The 17,455-nt window shown below is 42.5% G+C and overlaps 6 non-coding genes across 6 annotated transcripts; all 6 read right to left on the minus strand.

Annotated features, from left to right (window-relative positions):
* Positions 1-1,045: 1,045 nt before the first annotated feature.
* On the minus strand, positions 1,046-1,119 carry trnat-ugu (transfer RNA threonine (anticodon UGU)). Its single transcript has one exon. It is a non-coding gene; the product is annotated as a tRNA-Thr (tRNA).
* Positions 1,120-2,741: 1,622 nt separating this feature from the next.
* Positions 2,742-2,815, minus strand: trnat-agu (transfer RNA threonine (anticodon AGU)). The gene has a single exon. It is a non-coding gene; the product is annotated as a tRNA-Thr (tRNA).
* Positions 2,816-3,434: 619 nt separating this feature from the next.
* On the minus strand, positions 3,435-3,508 carry trnat-agu (transfer RNA threonine (anticodon AGU)). Its single transcript has one exon. It is a non-coding gene; the product is annotated as a tRNA-Thr (tRNA).
* Positions 3,509-7,731: 4,223 nt separating this feature from the next.
* Positions 7,732-7,805, minus strand: trnat-ugu (transfer RNA threonine (anticodon UGU)). The gene has a single exon. It is a non-coding gene; the product is annotated as a tRNA-Thr (tRNA).
* Positions 7,806-8,109: 304 nt separating this feature from the next.
* On the minus strand, positions 8,110-8,183 carry trnat-agu (transfer RNA threonine (anticodon AGU)). The gene has a single exon. It is a non-coding gene; the product is annotated as a tRNA-Thr (tRNA).
* A 619-nt stretch (positions 8,184-8,802) lies between these two features.
* Positions 8,803-8,876, minus strand: trnat-agu (transfer RNA threonine (anticodon AGU)). Its single transcript has one exon. It is a non-coding gene; the product is annotated as a tRNA-Thr (tRNA).
* Between the last annotated feature and the right edge of the window lie 8,579 nt (positions 8,877-17,455).

Consider the following 17,455-nt stretch of genomic DNA (forward strand, 5'->3'; position numbering starts at 1 on the left):
AAGCAACTTTTCGCAACGAAATTTGATATGGATTACCAGTGCACACCAGTAACCACTCCGGTGAGTTGATGATTTTGAAAACGGACGTTTCAAAATTAGGCAAATACCGGAGACAGCAGTAAAATAAAAAAAAACGGTGGGGGGGGGTTCTTTTTTTTTTTTTTTTTTCCCTCGTCCTGTCCAGCATTATGGCAGCAGAATTGTAATCTGAATACCGTTTATGCTAAACACATTTGCTATGCCAAGGGAAGCTTTATGAATGTAAAGCTCCCCTTGATGCCCATCAACTCCTCATTTTTATTTATTTATTTTTGTTACAATATTTAACATGATATGATAATAGTGCCGAACCGGACCGGGGGACAGAGAGAGAGTGAGAGCGAAGAAGAGAAAAAAAGGAACAGAAACATGAAGAGACAAACATAAAAAACAATGAAAAATCCGACAACCAGCTGCTACACCTGTAAAAACAAAACTAAAGACAATCCAAGGCTTTTGTGGGGAATCCAACCTGGGAAGCACTAGGAGCACCTGTAAGCAGACAAGCAGAGAACAAACACAGAAACAAAAAAAAACACAAGCAGCAGCAATCTCATATAATACACAGGTGACCTTAAACCACAGGACAGCACAACAACTGCTTAGTGAGCATAGTGAGCATGCTACTGGGCTAATTAAAGCCTGGTTTATAGTCGGTAACGCAAGACGCAAAGCAAGACGCAAGAAGAAACGCAAGCCCTTGCGCGGTTGCAAGCCCCCCCTTGCATGCTTGCCTGTGTCACCTCAATTTTCTAAACTTCACAGCATCAGGCAGAGCCCCCAGAGGCGGCAGCCTACCAGCCCCGCCAGGTCCCCGCCACCCAGGGGGGTTCTAAAACATTGCAGACGACTCATAAATGAGGCTTAATGTTGAAAATACCGCAGTTCTCCTTTAAAGCCATGAGATGAAGTGCCTCCAAGTACAGACTGTTTTGGAAGTCCAGCACTCCTGAAGCACTGCTGTAAACAGTTATGGCACCATGTTGATGTACATGATAACACCTTAAGGCACTGCTGGGATTTGAACCCAGGATCTCCTGTTTACAAGACAGGCACTTTGACCAACTAAGCCACAGCGCCACATGGTTTATAAAACTGATGAAAGAATAAAGAGCAGGAACTGGATCCACCTCAGGAAGTGTTTTTTGTGATTTATTTCCACTATTCATGTGATCTCTGCATAAATCAGGGCTTGATGTTATTCAAATAATCTCTATACGTGAAAACATTGGATTAAGTCCCAGTTCAATCTTTTGTACCTCAAGAATAGTTAAAGGAGAACTGCGGTATTTTCAACATTAAGCCTAATTTATGAGTCGTCTGCAATGTTTTAGAACCCCCCTCACCATTTTTTTTAATTTTACTGCTGTCTCCGGTATTTGCCTAATTTTGATTCTTCTCAACCTGCTTCAGAATGGCAAGCATGGTGCATGTCCTAAGAGGTCCGTAAAAGCACCATAAACGTTTTCAAAATCATCAACTCACCGGAGTGGTTACTGGTGTGCACTGGTAATCCATATCAAATTTCGTTGCGAAAAGTTGCTTCTGTCGTGTTTTATTTGGCAGCTCGTTCATGCTCGCACTATTTTCTTAGCGGTGGCGGAGTAATATCAATGAACATCCAGTACAAAATGTCAAATAAAACACGACAGAAGCAACTTTTCGCAACGAAATTTGATATGGATTACCAGTGCACACCAGTAACCACTCCGGTGAGTTGATGATTTTGAAAACGGACGTTTCAAAATTAGGCAAATACCGGAGACAGCAGTAAAATAAAAAAAAACGATGGGGAGGGTTCTTTTTTTTTTTTTTTTTCCCTCGTCCTGTCCAGCATTATGGCAGCAGAATTGTAATCTGAATACCGTTTATGCTAAACACATTTGCTATGCCAAGGGAAGCTTTATGAATGTAAAGCTCCCCTTGATGCCCATCAACTCCTCATTTTTATTTATTTATTTTTGTTACAATATTTAACATGATATGATAATAGTGCCGAACCGGACCGGGGGACAGAGAGAGAGTGAGAGCGAAGAAGAGAAAAAAAGGAACAGAAACATGAAGAGACAAACATAAAAAACAATGAAAAATCAGACAACCAGCTGTTACACCTGTAAAAGCAAAACTGAAGACGATTCACGGCTTTTGTGGGGAATCCAACCTGAGAAGCACCAGGAGCACCTGTAAGCAGACAAGCAGAGAACAAACACAGAAACAAAAAAAAACAAAAAACACAAGCAGCAGCAATCTCATATAATACACAGGTGACCTTAAACCACAGGACAGCACAACAACTGCTTAGTGAGCATAGTGAGCATGCTACTGGGCTAATTAAAGCCTGGTTTATAGTCGGTAACGCAAGACGCAAAGCAAGACGCAAGAAGAAACGCAAGCCCTTGCGCGGTTGCAAGCCCCCCCTTGCATGCTTGCCTGTGTCACCTCAATTTTCTAAACTTCACAGCATCAGGCAGAGCCCCCAGAGGCGGCAGCCTACCAGCCCCGCCAGGTCCCCGCCACCCAGGGGGGTTCTAAAACATTGCAGACGACTCATAAATGAGGCTTAATGTTGAAAATACCGCAGTTCTCCTTTAAAGCCATGAGATGAAGTGCCTCCAAGTACAGACTGTTTTGGAAGTCCAGCACTCCTGAAGCACTGCTGTAAACAGTTATGGCACCATGTTGATGTGCATAATAACACCTTAAGGCACTGCTGGGATTTGAACCCAGGATCTCCTGTTTACTAGACAGGCACTTTGACCAACTAAGCCACAGCGCCACATGGTTCTTAAAACTGATGAAAGAATAAAGAGCAGGAACTGGATCCACCTCAGAAAATGTTTTTTGTGATTCTGTACCTCAAGAATAGTTAAAGTCATGAGTAGAAGTGCCTCCAATTGGTTCAAAACTTCATCATATTTTGCAGATATTGTTGGGTTTTCAACTCAGATCCTGCTGTTCATGAGGAAGTCACTTTCACCAGTTACAGCCAGATCTCATGAAGTGGTGTACTTATTACACGCCAAGTCATTTACTGTGTTTTTACAAGGCTTTTTTATGCTTTTGCGTATTATTTTCCGCTACATATTTCAAGGAAATGACGTCCTGCCCTCAGCTTTTACTCTAACTCTGACTATTTCACGGTTTGTACGTTCATTTTGATGTTATGTAGTGTAACAGGAGGAGAACCTCCACCGTACTGTACCCTAACCATTTGACGTGTTATGTGAACGGAGGAAAATTACACTCTGAAAGCATAAAATAGGCATAAATGAGACTTTAAAAGCTGTGTGCTATTTATACGCACTTTCATTAAGTGGACCAGTGAAAAGGATTTAGTAGAAAGCTGATAATAAGATGTTTTATATCCTAAGTCATAGCTTGCTCTGAAGGCCTAAAGGCACTGCTGGGATTTGAACCCAGGATCTCCTGTTTACTAGACAGGCACTCTGACCAACTAAGCCACAGCGCCACATGGTTCATAAAACTGATGAAAGAATAAAGAGCAGGAACTGGATCCACCTCAGGAAGTGGTTTTTGTGATTTATTTCCGAAAATCATGTGATCTCTGCATAAATCAAGGCTTAATGTTATTCAAATTATCTTCATATGTGACCCGCTCTGGCGAAATGAGTCGGAAGTCGCAACGTTCTATTTTGAGGTACGGGCAGATAACGTGAAAAAACAATGGATTTTAACATTTTTTTTTTTTAGCTAATTTCAAAGAATAGACATTAAAAAACAATCTCCCAAAGTTGTATAGTCCATATAATTGAGGAAAGTCACGTAAATGACAGTTCAAGTTGACTTGCAAGTTGTATTAAATGCGTTAAAATTTAACAGGTTGAACTTCAGACTCCTCTCCCGTTAACGTCTACCGTTCCTATTACCTCTGAGGATTTCCCTTTAGCTCTGAAACGTCTCTATCGCTGCTAGCTTCATAAAACCAATCAAAATGCTTAAAAATGTACACAAACAGTGACACAAAGGCCCACAATAGGCGGGAAGTCACGTTTCGAGTGACTGGTGCACGCGATTGGTCCAGCCATCACTCCTGTCAAACTAGCTATCTGTGTTGGTGTAGCCTAAACTAATCGTAGAAAGTCTCTCAATATTCGTCATTGTCAAAAAAGTAATCGTCTTATATTACAATATTAGTATCGTGTAGTACTGTAGTATAGTGTAGTGTGTTGATATGTGTTTTTGTTTTGAAATGTCATTCGCTAAAGAAAGTAGAGTCGCGAAAGCTTTAAACTCCCGTGGCGTCCAATTTTAGCTCTGCTGCTGGACAGCAAGACTTGCTAGCGCTAGTTACTGATTTTTTTGGAGCTGAGGTGATATCTTCTGAAGAAGAAAATGACAGCGATGTCAAAGACTCGGATATGGAAAAGGAGCAAGAATTCGCCACTCATGTGGAAGATGACGATGAAGTCATTGAGCAACCTGTGACTGATATTAATGAGGTGACGAGGGCTGTGTCGAGCTGTGAAGCAGTGTGTGTGGGCACAAAAATAAATATTTTATAATCATTTGGGCTTCAGTCTGGTTTAATACCATTTTATATGTGTACAAATAACTTTGGTAAAATTAAGATTTAAAGGGGATAGAGAATCAAAATCGTCTTTTTCACGTTTTTGGTGTTAGTTCTGAGTCTCCCCGCTGTGGGGAGCACACACGAAGTGCCAGCAAGTTTCATAACCTCTGTTTCAAGTACTCCCCCTTTTTTGAGTATCCCCCATAAGAGTTACAAGCGCATTTTTGTGAAAAAGTGACGTCACTTTTTCAGCAATCGCCCCCCCCCGCACCCAAATCCACAGCCACTCCGTTTCAGACACGCCCCTTCGGCAAGAAACAGGAACAGGTGTGCCTTCCAAGGCTGTGAAAGCGGACTACGATCGTAATATATTCTTTCCCCCGGAAAGCAATGTTCGCGATCAATGGCTTTTATTTATTTTTAACAGCATCCCCAACCGCCGACTTTTCCTTTGCGCTGCGCATTTCACGGACTACAGTTTCACAAAGCTGGCACGATTCCGAGCAGCTCAGTAGAAGGTCAGTTCCGACAGGGACAGACAGACTGCAGCGAGCTGTGCGCTCCGCTGAGAAGGTGCTCGGCTGCACGTCTCCAGGACTATGGGGTGAGCAGGTCGGATCACAGCTGACCCTTCTCTATTTGCACCACTCCCCTCGGGCAGGAGGCTTCGGTCCATTCGGGCCAGAACCTCCCGTCACAAAAACAGTTTTTCCCCCTTGCAGTTGGACTTATGAACACTTCATAATCACCTCGTAACCTGCCCCAGTCACTTTACCATCATTAAAATTGCACTAATGAAGCTGCACTGTTGTTGCTCTGTATATTGGATACTGTGTATTGTTGTACACACCTTGTACATTTTATATTCATACATTTTTATTCTTTATTTTTTATCCTATGTTACATGTTTGAACCTTACGCCGCAGCAAATTCCTAGTTAGTGAACACTGTTCACTAACAATGGCAATAAAACGAATTCTGATTCTTATGAGCTTTCTTTTCAGTCTGTGTAGCTCTGTTTTCAGTGAGAGCAAGGGCAGCCAATCAAGCAACGGCAACCTGCATTTCATAATAAGGTTGCCAGATAAGCTCTGAAACGACGGAAAGAGACGCATTCTAAACCCAGCATAGTAACAGCTGTTTCAGAGAGCCTTTTAGGGAGGTTCTGAGCCATTACAGACCCAACCAATTTATTTTGGGCTACATATCACATCACAGAACAAGGATTAATGCCCCATTCAACCATTCTCTATCACCTTTAAGATAAAGAGTTTATCCCTTTAAATTCACAGGATTTTGAAAGATATCAACAATAAAACGGGCAAAAAACTTTAAACGCGATTTTTTCAGGTTTTCAATCGTAAAAAAAGGGTGGAAGTTCATAAATCAAATGGCCATATTTTGAAAACCATCCAACGTATGACTTTGACTATGGTATCATTTTAAAGCTTATTTCCATTCCTTTCTTTTGAGACCAAAATCTCAATTTTGACATTTGGGTCACTGTGACTCATTTTGCTGGATCAGGTCACATATGTGAAAACATTGGATATAGTCCCAGTTCAATCTTATGTAACTCAAGAATAGTTAAAGCCATGAGATGAAGTGCCTCCAAGTACAGACTGCTTTGGAAGTCCAGGGCCCTCATTTATCATTCGTGCGTAGAATCCCTTCTAAATCCTGTCGTATGAGTGAAATTTAGAATGTGCCCAAGTACAAAAAAACCGGCATTCATCAAACGTTCTTACACAGGTCGTACGCACACAGGTAGGTAATCTGCAATGATAAATACCACACCTGCCAGTTCACCTTGCGCGGGCACGAGCAGACTAATTTGCATCATGGAACGCCCCCAAGTAACCATATATGGCACCAACATTCCCTTTAAAAGCCAGCGGAACTTGCTTGCTTGCGCTTGACATTTCTGTTCTCATGTGTCTATGCATGAAATATCTTTTAACTTATCTAGACTGTTGCCTGTTTTTAAATTCATTTAAATTATTTTATTTGTTTCTCTTTATATTCTTTTACGTATTTTTAATGCTTCTTGCACTCCCTGCTGCAATGCTTTTATTTTATGTAAAGCACTTTGAACTGTTTGTACATGAAATGTGCTATACAAATAAATTTGATTTGATTTGATATGATTTGATTGACTCAGAGCGTGGATCTCGAAAACACATGAGAAGCAATACAGAATCATACGCGGCGGACAGCACAGCTTTATGCCAATTACGCACACAGGCTCCACACCTCCACACACGCATCGCGTCTGCAATCATAACTCATTAGGGGAAATCACATTTTGCCAATATTTTAGAGACCCCCCAACATTTCCCAAATCATGTTTTCGGGGGGTCTCGTGTCAGTTTCAGGGGGTCTCGATCCCATCCAACACTGTGGGCAGAATTCGGCTCATGGACGGCTGAGAAATGCCGCATCGACCTCCTACCTCGCGCTGAAACGTACCTGTAGCCAAAAAGCCCAGAGTGGACAGCACCTGTATATGCACAGGTATGGCGTGCGTGCGCTTAGTTTCTCGCTCGAGAAATGGCCCCAATTCACGGCAGAGTTCGAGCAATATATGTTTTGGAAATCTGAACCTGCTTAGAAGCCACTCACTACTTTCTGTCAATAAATCTGCACGCTCCCTAAACACGCGCTCACTCCGTAGCGCACGGTTTCCACGGTGTGCCTTTTATACCCACATCAATTAAACTAGGCTGATTATTGTCAGGTCTTCTGGTGAAACAATTATTGTTACACTCTGAATGAAATGCAATGAACGCCAGGTAGGTCTAATGCACCGTGCTTTGGAATTGCATAGGCTACACGGACCCAAATGCCGTCAGACATACTGTAATGCAACAATTGAATGAACATTGTAATATTCCCCTGTGCAGCGATCAACACCATTTGCAGTTTCGTAATTCTATCACTAGGCAATGTGCGTAAGCATGGTCAAAGCTGTGCGTAGATTTAGGCACATTTCTAAGTTCAAGTACACGTTCATAAATCCCACACTTTGCTCAGGAATGATCGCACACACGCTTTAGGCACAGATCTGTTCCTAAGAACGCTTGATAAATGAGGGCCCAGCACTCCTGAAGCACTGCTGTAAACAGTTATGGCACCATGTTGATGTACATAATAACACCTTAAGGCACTGCTGGGATTTGAACCCAGGATCTCCTGTTTACAAGACAGGCACTTTGACCAACTAAGCCACAGCGCCACATGGGTCATAAAACTGATGAAGGAATAAAGAGCAGGAACTGGATCCACCTCAGGAAGTGGTTTTTGTGATCTATTTCCGAAATTTATGTGATCTCTGCATAAATCAAGGCTTGATGTTATTCAAATTATCTTCAAATGTGAAAACATTGGATATAGTCCAAGTTCAATCTTATGTAACTCAAGAATATTTAAAGCCATGAGATGAAGTGCCTCCAAGTACAGACTGTTTTGGAAGTCCAGCACTCCTGAAGCACTGCTGTAAACAGTTATGGCACCATGTTGATGTACATGATAACACCTTAAGGCACTGCTGGGGTTTGAACCCAGGATCTCCTGTTTACTAGACAGGCACTTTGACCAACTAAGCCACAGCACCACATGGTTAATAAAACTGATGAAAGAATAAAGAGCAGGAACTGGATCCACCTCAGGAAGTGGTTTTTGTGATTCTGTACCTCAAGAATAGTTAAAGCCATGAGTAGAAGTGCCTCCAATTGGTTCAAAACTTCATCATATTTTGCAGATATTGTTGGGTTTTCAACAAAGACCCTGGTGTTCATGAGGAAGTCACTTTCACCAGTTACAGCCAGATCTCATGAAGCAGTGTACTTATTACACGCCAAGACATTTACTGTGTTTTTACAAGACTTTTTTATGCTTTTGCGTATTATTTTCCGCTACATATTTCAAGGAAATGACGTCCTGCCCTCAGCTTTTACTCTAACTCTGACTATTTCACGGTTTGTACGTTCATTTTGATGTTATGTAGTGTGACAGGAGGAGAACCTCCACCGTACTGTACCCTAACCATTTGACTTGTTATGTGAACGGAGGAAAATTACACTCTGAAAGTAAAAAATAGGCATTAATGAGACTTTAAAAGCTGTGTGCTATTTATACACACTTTCATTAAGTGGACCAGTGAAAAGGATTTAGTAGAACCCTGCTAACAACCAGTTTATCATGCTAAATCATAGCTTGCTCTGAAGGACCACAGGCACTGGTGGGATTTGAACCCAGGATCTCCTGTTTACTAGACAGGCACTTTGGCCAACTAAGCCACAGCACCACATGGTTCATAAAACTGATGAAAGAATAAAGCAAACATTTTGCTTGTTGTTTTTAAGTACTTAAAATTAAAATGACTTTTTAAGATAGCAAGTAAGCGTTGTTTCTAAGTGTTTGTTAAAATGATTATTTAAGATAGTAATTAAGTGTTTTTTAATGTGAAAACTGTTTGCTGTGACTTTCAAATATGCTTCAAAAACTGGACGTGTTTCTTCAGATAAACTCCTGACCAGCTGTGAAAAAGCAGTGAAAATGTCTGGCCTGTAGAAACTTTGTGATGTCAAACAAGATCAGAGATGACATCGATTGTGATGTCACTACAGTGATGACATCACAGCTTTGTGAAGGCTTCTGTTCGGTCTCTTCTGGTCTGTGGTTCCAACCACAGATTCTGGATGGAAGTGAAGTCCGGATTCCAGAATGTTGATTTGTGTTCTCTGTTAATCTCTGGACGACTTCAGCTGATTACTTCCTGTCACTGTCACGTTGGAAGGTCCACTTCTGCCAGTTTTTCAGCAGCCAGTATCATGTTTTCCACCAGCAGTGTTTTCCAAGACAGAATAATGTCAGTTTGTTTAAAATGTTGCCAAAATAAACTATTACAATTACAACAAATGTCATCTCAGGGCACTTCGGTAATAAAGTCCAATTCAGGCCAATTGGAGTTCAATTCATTGTAATTATAATTCAATTCATTCAATTCAGAATGAATCCAATTCATTCATACAGAGCAATTCAAAAACTATTTCCTCGCTAAGGAAACCAACAGATGGCACCGAACTTGCACTATTTTAATTAGATAGAACTTTTTAATAGTTCTAAGATCATATCTTTCTGGTTTTATTTGCATTTTACAAAGAGTCCCGAGTAATTATGAAAGTGGGGTTTTAATTTGAAGAAAAAGCCTCAAAATAAAGTGATTTTTAGGAGTATGCAGGGATTCATTTCCAACTAATGAACAGCTCAGTTATATTAAACAGTGGGCCGTGTGAGCAGCAATCAGGGGAGTAAGGAGTTCACAGATCATAGACAGAGGCAAACGTCCAACTATTCAAAGCTTTTAAAATGAGTAATAAAATCTGACAGGTAACCAGGGAAGGAAGTCCTTTAATCCTGGAAATATTCTCCAGGTGATAGTCGGCTGACTTCCTAACTGAGCTGATCTGGCTGCTGAAGTTCAGCTCTGAGTCCATAATAACACCCAGATTCCTGCTTGGTTTGTGGTTTTTAACATCACAGCCTGAAGCTGAGCTCAGATTTTTAACAGCTGACAATGACCTCTGTTTTCTCTTTGTTTAGCTGCAGGAAGTTCTGGATCATCCGGTTGGTTATTTGTTGGAGGCTCTTTGCTGGGCCAGTTATTCCTCTGTGCCAGCAGCTGAGCACCAGTTCTGCCAAAACTAACAGGAAACATCATCCTGCACCGCTGGATTATCAACAAGTAACACTGACCAAGTCAGGAGATTAAAAAGGATGCAGAGGACAGTCAGCCATCTCCTAAACACGGGACTTGTGTTTGACACCAGTCTTTGAACTGCTGTGAGACCGTTGTTTCCTTCATTCGTTTTTCACCTTTTTTTCCAAAACTACTTGGTCGAAAGGTGTAAAACATTAAAAGTACTGGGTTAAAGTTAAAAAAACATCATGTTTAGGAAATAAAATACACTTTTGGGGGAAAAACTTGGCCAATAAGACCAGGAGCTCCTGACCTGTCTCATATTAGAGAAGCTGGTGAATGATCAGCTAAAAGAATTTTTAAATGCTTTTAATATCCTAAGCCCTCTCCAATCAGGCTTTAGGCCTAAGCATAGTACAGTCTCTGCTGTTACTAAAGTAATGGATGATATTGTCACTTCTCTTGACAAGAAAAAACATTGTGCTGCCATGTTCGTAGACTTGTCAAAAGCATTTGACACCGTGGACCATTCTCTGCTCCTGCAAATTTTGCCTGGTATTGGTTTTAGTGCAAATGCTTGTAGATGGTTTCAGAGCTACCTATCCCACAGACATCATACTGTGAAAATGAGTAACACACAATCTGACCCCCTTTTAATAACTAAGGGGGTCCCGCAAGGCTCAGTTTTAGGCCCGGTACTCTTCACCATCTACATAAATAGCATAGTCCCTCTTCTCTCCAAATGCTCTGTGCATCTTTATGCAGATTATACAATTCTGTATTGTGTTGCAGATTCTGTTCACCTGGCCCTGGAACAATTACAGTACCTGCAAAATGCCTTAATTGGTCTTAAGCTTCTGCTCAATGCAAGTAAGACTAAGTGCATGGTTTTTACTCGATCTAAGGATTGTAACAGAAATGATCTGAATATCTCCACTCTACATGGGTCTGTTATTGAAAGAGTTTCACATTATAAGTACCTAGGGATCTGGCTGGATGACAAATTCACATTTAAGAAGCACATTGACTGTCTTGTGACTAAGCTTAGACAAAAGCTATGTTATCTACACAGAAACAAATCTTGCTTTCCAGTTTTCTGTAGAAAAAAGATAATCGAAGCTACAATTTTGTCCTGCATTGATTATGGGGATGTGATCTATAGGCATGCACCACTCTCTAATCTTAAGGCACTCGATACTGTTTATCATTCAGCTCTTCGGTTCATTACTGGAGATCCCTACATTACTCATCATTATTTGTTGTATGACAAAGTTGGGTGGGCTCCACTTTCTCAAAGAAGGGACATGCATTTATTTATGTTTATTTATAAGGCCCTTACTGACAAGCTTCCACTCTATATATCCTCTCTTTTAGTTAGGTATGCAAATCCATACCAAACCCGTAACAGCAATTTGCTGGAGGTACCGTATGCCCGCACTGAGCTGGGTAAAGCTGCTTTTAGTATCTGTGGACCTTCAGCATGGAGGTTTTTTATCACATTCATGTACTTGTTTTAATTCATAGTTTGTTTATTTAATACTTTTTATATGATATATGTTGGGTATATGTTGCTTTATATATGTCTTATATATGTTTATTTTATATTTTTTTTATATTGTTATATTTTATATGTTTGTTTTTTTACTCGACATCATTGTAAATGAGGGTCAGGCCCTCAATGATTTTTCGAGTTTAAATAAATAAATCAAAGAAATACATTTCAGTAAGACCTCGGGAAATTGTACCAAAAAGGGCAAAACATGTCTCCTTTAAAGGACCAATAAGAGCTACATCTCAGACTCTGCAGGCCTCAGTTAACTTGTTAAATGTGTCAGTGGGTCGGTGTGAAAACTCAACATCTAGGATGTTATTTCCAGCTTCTACGTTTAACTGAAATAGAAAATCTGAGAATTACGACAATTTGGGTAGAGCTATTTTACGACAGTAACATATTTGGCAGTGACTAAGTGCCTTTAGCACAGACAGGAGGGTGGAGGCGAGAGGAGACAATGAGGCTGATACCAGAGCAACCAGATGAGCCTCCAGCGTCCACCTGTCCTGATAGTCCCTCACAAGCAGCTGTCTGTTGTTAGCACGTTAAGCTTTGATTGGTCTGGGCTGGTCTGTGGCATTATTTATAAACCTTCACCCTTGCTGTTTCCTCTCATAGCTTGTTTTCACCATGACAGCTGCTGGGTTCTTCCTGAGGTATAAGCACAAGCTGCCTTTCACAGTTTTTGATTGATTGGAAACATTAGTTAATATTGCATTCTTACTCTTTGCTGTACATAATTTCAGGGTTTCCCTCTTTGCCTTGTTGACTGCTGCTACATGGGGTTTTCCCACTAAAGGTGTGCTATCATCTGTTGTGGTAAAACATTACATGCTTGCTTGAATTAGCTTCTGCTAAACTTGTTCTCATGCACCCAGGTTCAAAATCAGCAGGCCAGAGCAGCAGCGGCACAAGAGCTGCAGGTAATTTTGGCTCTTACCAGGGAGCAGCCGCTGGCCGCCCGGTGACCGTGCCCTACACTGCTTCCAGTGACCTTTATATGGCGACACCTGTGCAAGCCTCTGGTCTAAGTCAACCTGTTCTTCAGGCAGACCCAAGATTCAGCGGCTATGGCTCATTTGTGCCAACGCAACTGGTTGCCCAAGCTCCTGGCCTTGTCCAAGGTGCTCTTCAGGCAGACCCAAGATTCAGCAGCTCTGGCTCCGTTGTGCCCGTGCAAATGGCTGTGCAAGCTTCTGGTGTCCCACAGGCTGTTCAGACGGGTCCAGCATTGAGCAGCTTGAGCTCTGGCCTGCCTGCAACAGGATACTCTACTGTCACTTATGTGCCTGTTGACGTAGGATCTGACGCTGGCACTCTGCAACCTGGAGCTGCCCAATCGGGACCACAAGGTAAATCTTCTGCTTGGAGTGTAGATGGCCCAAAATATGTTTGGAAGCCTAAAGGTGTCTGTGCGTTTTCATGTTGTCACTAGCAAATCTTGCTTAGTTAAGAATATGTTAAGACTCTGTGGTTTCAGAACTTCTGCTGTGAAAAGGACTAATTGTGAAATGTCTCCACACAGAAACCCAGTGGGCTATTGCTCCCTCAGTCTTTGAGGATGCGTCAGCCCAAGCCCTCAGCCTCACTGACGTTCTCCCTGCAGCCCCTCTGTCACCACCTGGCCCTGTCCTCCAGTCAGGGGAGACCTCCAGTGTCACCAAGGAAGCTGAACTCGGGAATTACCAGCAGCAGACGGAGGAATTCGGCTACCCGGATGACCGCCAAGGGTCTGGACCGGGATCCGCAACCGTACTGGTGCCACGCTTTGGTGTGGGTGGATCTCCTAACTTTGACTACAGGCTTTTGTATGGCTTGTACCCCTCTGGAACCTACAGCACCTTCAGCCAGCAGCATGAGAAGGGCAAAGACTACTTTCAGGATGTCCACTACTTGAAGGAGCATATTACTGACAGCCATGGTTCTGGGCAGCAGAAAAAGTTCTTCCCAAGTGCCCGCTAGAGCTGAACATGATGTGCAGAGGGTATGCTGAGTGGTACCTGCAAATGTCTTTATCTCAATGCTCTAACTAATCTGGTTCTGTTTCAGCTTGGAAAGCTGAATCCCAACCGCACAAGATTCTTTTTAGTCTTTGAATAAAATCTTGTCAAATGATGACCTTGCCTAGGGTTTTTTTTTGCTAAAGTTAACAGACTTAACTACTTGTATAGGTGGTTTATTCAAGTTGAAACATTTAACAATTTGTTTCATGTTATGCAAAGTCTATTTTCTTGAATATTTTCAAGATGTAACCTCATGTTGCTGGTGGTCGAATGATACGCTAACTGTAGCTCGTATACAACTCTCGGCTTCTAAATTTTTCCATCAACTGACCAAAATCTGAAGTATTTCCAGGCGGGCCTTTATATATTATTGGGGGTTAAAATCACTTTCTTTGCACCTGTGGTAGAGTTGGATTCTGAACTTTCTGCCATCAAGTGAATCAACTTTCAGCAGTGACGCTTTACCAGACAGTGACTCCTGTGACCTGACCCCGTCATGCAGTGTGCAGACTCAAGGCAGATGGCGGCTGCGCAGATGTTTTTCAACATTCGAATATTAATTTTCACCTTTGTCTTTTTTTTTTTTTTTTTTTTAAAACCTATTCAAATGTAGAATATTCTTTGACAACCCTACTCTGTACCACTCTTCTATTGTGCTTTAATAGGCAACTTGTTGCCTTTCCACTCTGTAATGGCAGGTTCTGCAGTTGTGCCAGAACATGCCTATTGATGTTGCATCCTCTGAATGCAATAATAAAGAATTACAGTAGTCAAATCCTGAAGTAACAAATGCATGGAGCAGTTTTACTGCATCACTAAGACAGGATGTTCCTGATTTTAACAATATTACAAAGGTGAAAGAAAGCAGTCCTAGAAACCTGTTTTATGTGCATTGAATGATAAATTCTGGTTAAAAATAACTCCAAGGTTCCTCACTGGAACTATCTTACCATCCATTTACTTTACTCGATGTATCCAGTTTAGGGTAGTGGAAGCCTTTAGCCCAGTGATACTATTTTTTTCCACAAGAGCCACATTGGCAGAGCAAAATCAAGGGAAGAGCCACTTTTATGACAACATACTAAGTCCCCTTTTGCAAATATGCATTTCTACATATAAAACATCCCACAAAAAAAGAAACACAGCCAATACATTTTCAATTAAGACCGCATTTACCTGAATCCTTAATACTCAATACTGGAAGCTGGCATGCATGTCCTTGACTTTCTTCATGTTGTATTTGTAGTTTGTTGCAGTCATAGTGAGACATAGAAGATGAGCATGGTTTAGTCCTTTTTTAATTAAAAACCGACCCATTGTGCCTGCATCTCGCTAATGGAGCTAGCCTGCACTGCGGTCAAGTGTGACGATGGTTTAAGCGGGCTGCGTTGCCAGGTTTAACAGAGCCCCCTTTAGGAAACACCATTAAGCCTTAATAAAAATACTTAATACTGTGCAGTATTCGCTGTATGTTATTTGACAAAATTTGTTATCGTTACCATATTGTTATAAGCTACTATGCGAGTGCGAGCCACCAATTAACGCTTGAGGAGCCGCATAATGAGTATCTCTGCTTTAGCCTATCCCTGCTGCCAATTGAAAGAGTCAGGGTACACCCTGGACAGCTCTCCAGTCCACTCTGCAAAAGGCCTAATAATTTCCACACTTCCATTCACTGAGACTCTGCTAGAACTGTTTGGAGACCTTTTCTAGAGGGCCGTATCAGAGAGCCTACTGTGGGAGAGTACTTTGAAAGTTTGATAGTGCCAACTATTGCTAGTTTAATAGCAAGTGATCTGAATCAAAGGAGTTAAAAAAATATTTTGCAAATTGATCATGTAGCTTTGCACTCAAGGGAATTTGAAAATGCATCTTCCACATGTGGTAGAATCAGGAAAACAAAAGCAGGAGATATTTAAGTCTTGTGTAGGATGAAAACCAACATGGGAAGATGTGATGCCATGTTAAGGACCGAGCCTGTATGAAGCAGTGTCCTAGCCCTCCAGCTGGTGTCCCAGGTGAGATGAACAAAGGCCGCACACACAGGGGGCAAGTCGAGACAGTTGGTTAAGAGGGATGTATGGCTCTGATGAGGCACACAGAAGACACCAAGTGGTGCCAAGCAGAGGGGCAAGGCTATGTAGCATAGGCTAACGAGTCACATGCAATTAAAGCTTGGAAAAGGCCAGCGAGTGCAGATTTAACTGAAACACCTTCATGGTGCAAGGTCAAGCAGGGCCACTGTATTGAGCTTCAAGTTATTTTGGTCTGGGTTTGTGTAATGCAATTCAACCAAGAGGAGAAGGAAACATGTAGTGGTGGAATTTAAAGCAGAAGTATTCAGTTTGCCCTTCAAAAGCAGAGTCAGCCTCAGCGGGTGTGGTGAAGACTCAATCCTCTATGAAGTGAAAACAAACCTTGAGATCAAGTATTCAATACACAGACCACATTTTATTGGTCAAGTTTATTTTGCCAGAGTTCAGCCACATGTTGGAATCTCCATGGAAGTGTCCATGAGAGTCACCTGCAGAAAACAGAAGGGGTCAGTATTGATACAGGAGTCTCAATACTTCAGACACTAGTCCAGCTTTACCTTAGTACAACTTCTGCCCTTTAGACCCAGTCTTGGCATCAACATGGTCAAAAGCATCCTGGGAGTATTTGGCGTACGAACTGGAGTCGCGGGCTCGTTGGTAGCCATTGCTGGACTGGACGATGTGGGATGAAGGGTATACAGTGCGCATCTCAGATGTGTCCTTAGGGACCTGGTCGGAGGTCCAGACAGACTGTGGGAAAGAACTGTCGATCTTCAAGTTCATTAGGGCAGCAAGGAAACGAGCAAAGTCTGCATCCTGCGCAGTAAAGCCAGCATTAGACCCAGAGGAGCCGCTGCCGTAGCCAGACCCAGAGGAGCCGCTGCCGTAGCCAGACCCAGAGGAGCCGCTGCCGTAGCCAGACCCAGAGGAGCCGCCGCCGTAGCCAGACCCAGAGGAGACGCTGCCGTAACCGGAGCCAGACCCAGAGGAGCCGCTGCCGTAGCCAGACCCAGAGGAGACGCTGCCGTAACCGGAGCCAGACCCAGAGGAGCCGCTGCCGTAACCAGAGCCAGAGGAGCCGCCGCCGTAGCCAGACCCAGAGGAGCCGCTGCCGGAGCCAGACCCAGAGGAGCCGCTGCCGGAGCCAGACCCAGAGGAGCCGCTGCCGTAACCGGAGCCAGAGCCAGAGGAGCCGCTGCCGTAGCCAGAGGTGCTACTACCAGAGCCAGAGGACCCACTATTTTGACCTGAGCCCAGAAATTAGTTGAAGCAAAGTATGACAGCACGGTTAGTCATGCTGTCAGTAGCCTCTGTATCACTGCCAATATGTTTAGTAACAATAAACAAAGCTAAAGGAGTGTTTGCAGTTCAAGTGGGTCATTAAACCTGAAGTCTAATATATTGTAAGATTTGGTGCTGCATGATTAATATAGTTGCAGACCCTCTTCCCTCTCATTCCTACCAACATCATGGGCTGAGCATGTCCAGACTAAACAACTTCCCATGTTGGCTGCCTTTATATAAACTGCACCTAAATGTTGATATACTTGCTTTTCTGGGGCGGATAACATGTTCCAATGCTGAAGAGCAGGA

This window comes from Odontesthes bonariensis, chromosome 11 (assembly GCF_027942865.1).
Source record: "Odontesthes bonariensis isolate fOdoBon6 chromosome 11, fOdoBon6.hap1, whole genome shotgun sequence".
Lineage (NCBI taxonomy): Eukaryota > Metazoa > Chordata > Actinopteri > Atheriniformes > Atherinopsidae > Odontesthes > Odontesthes bonariensis.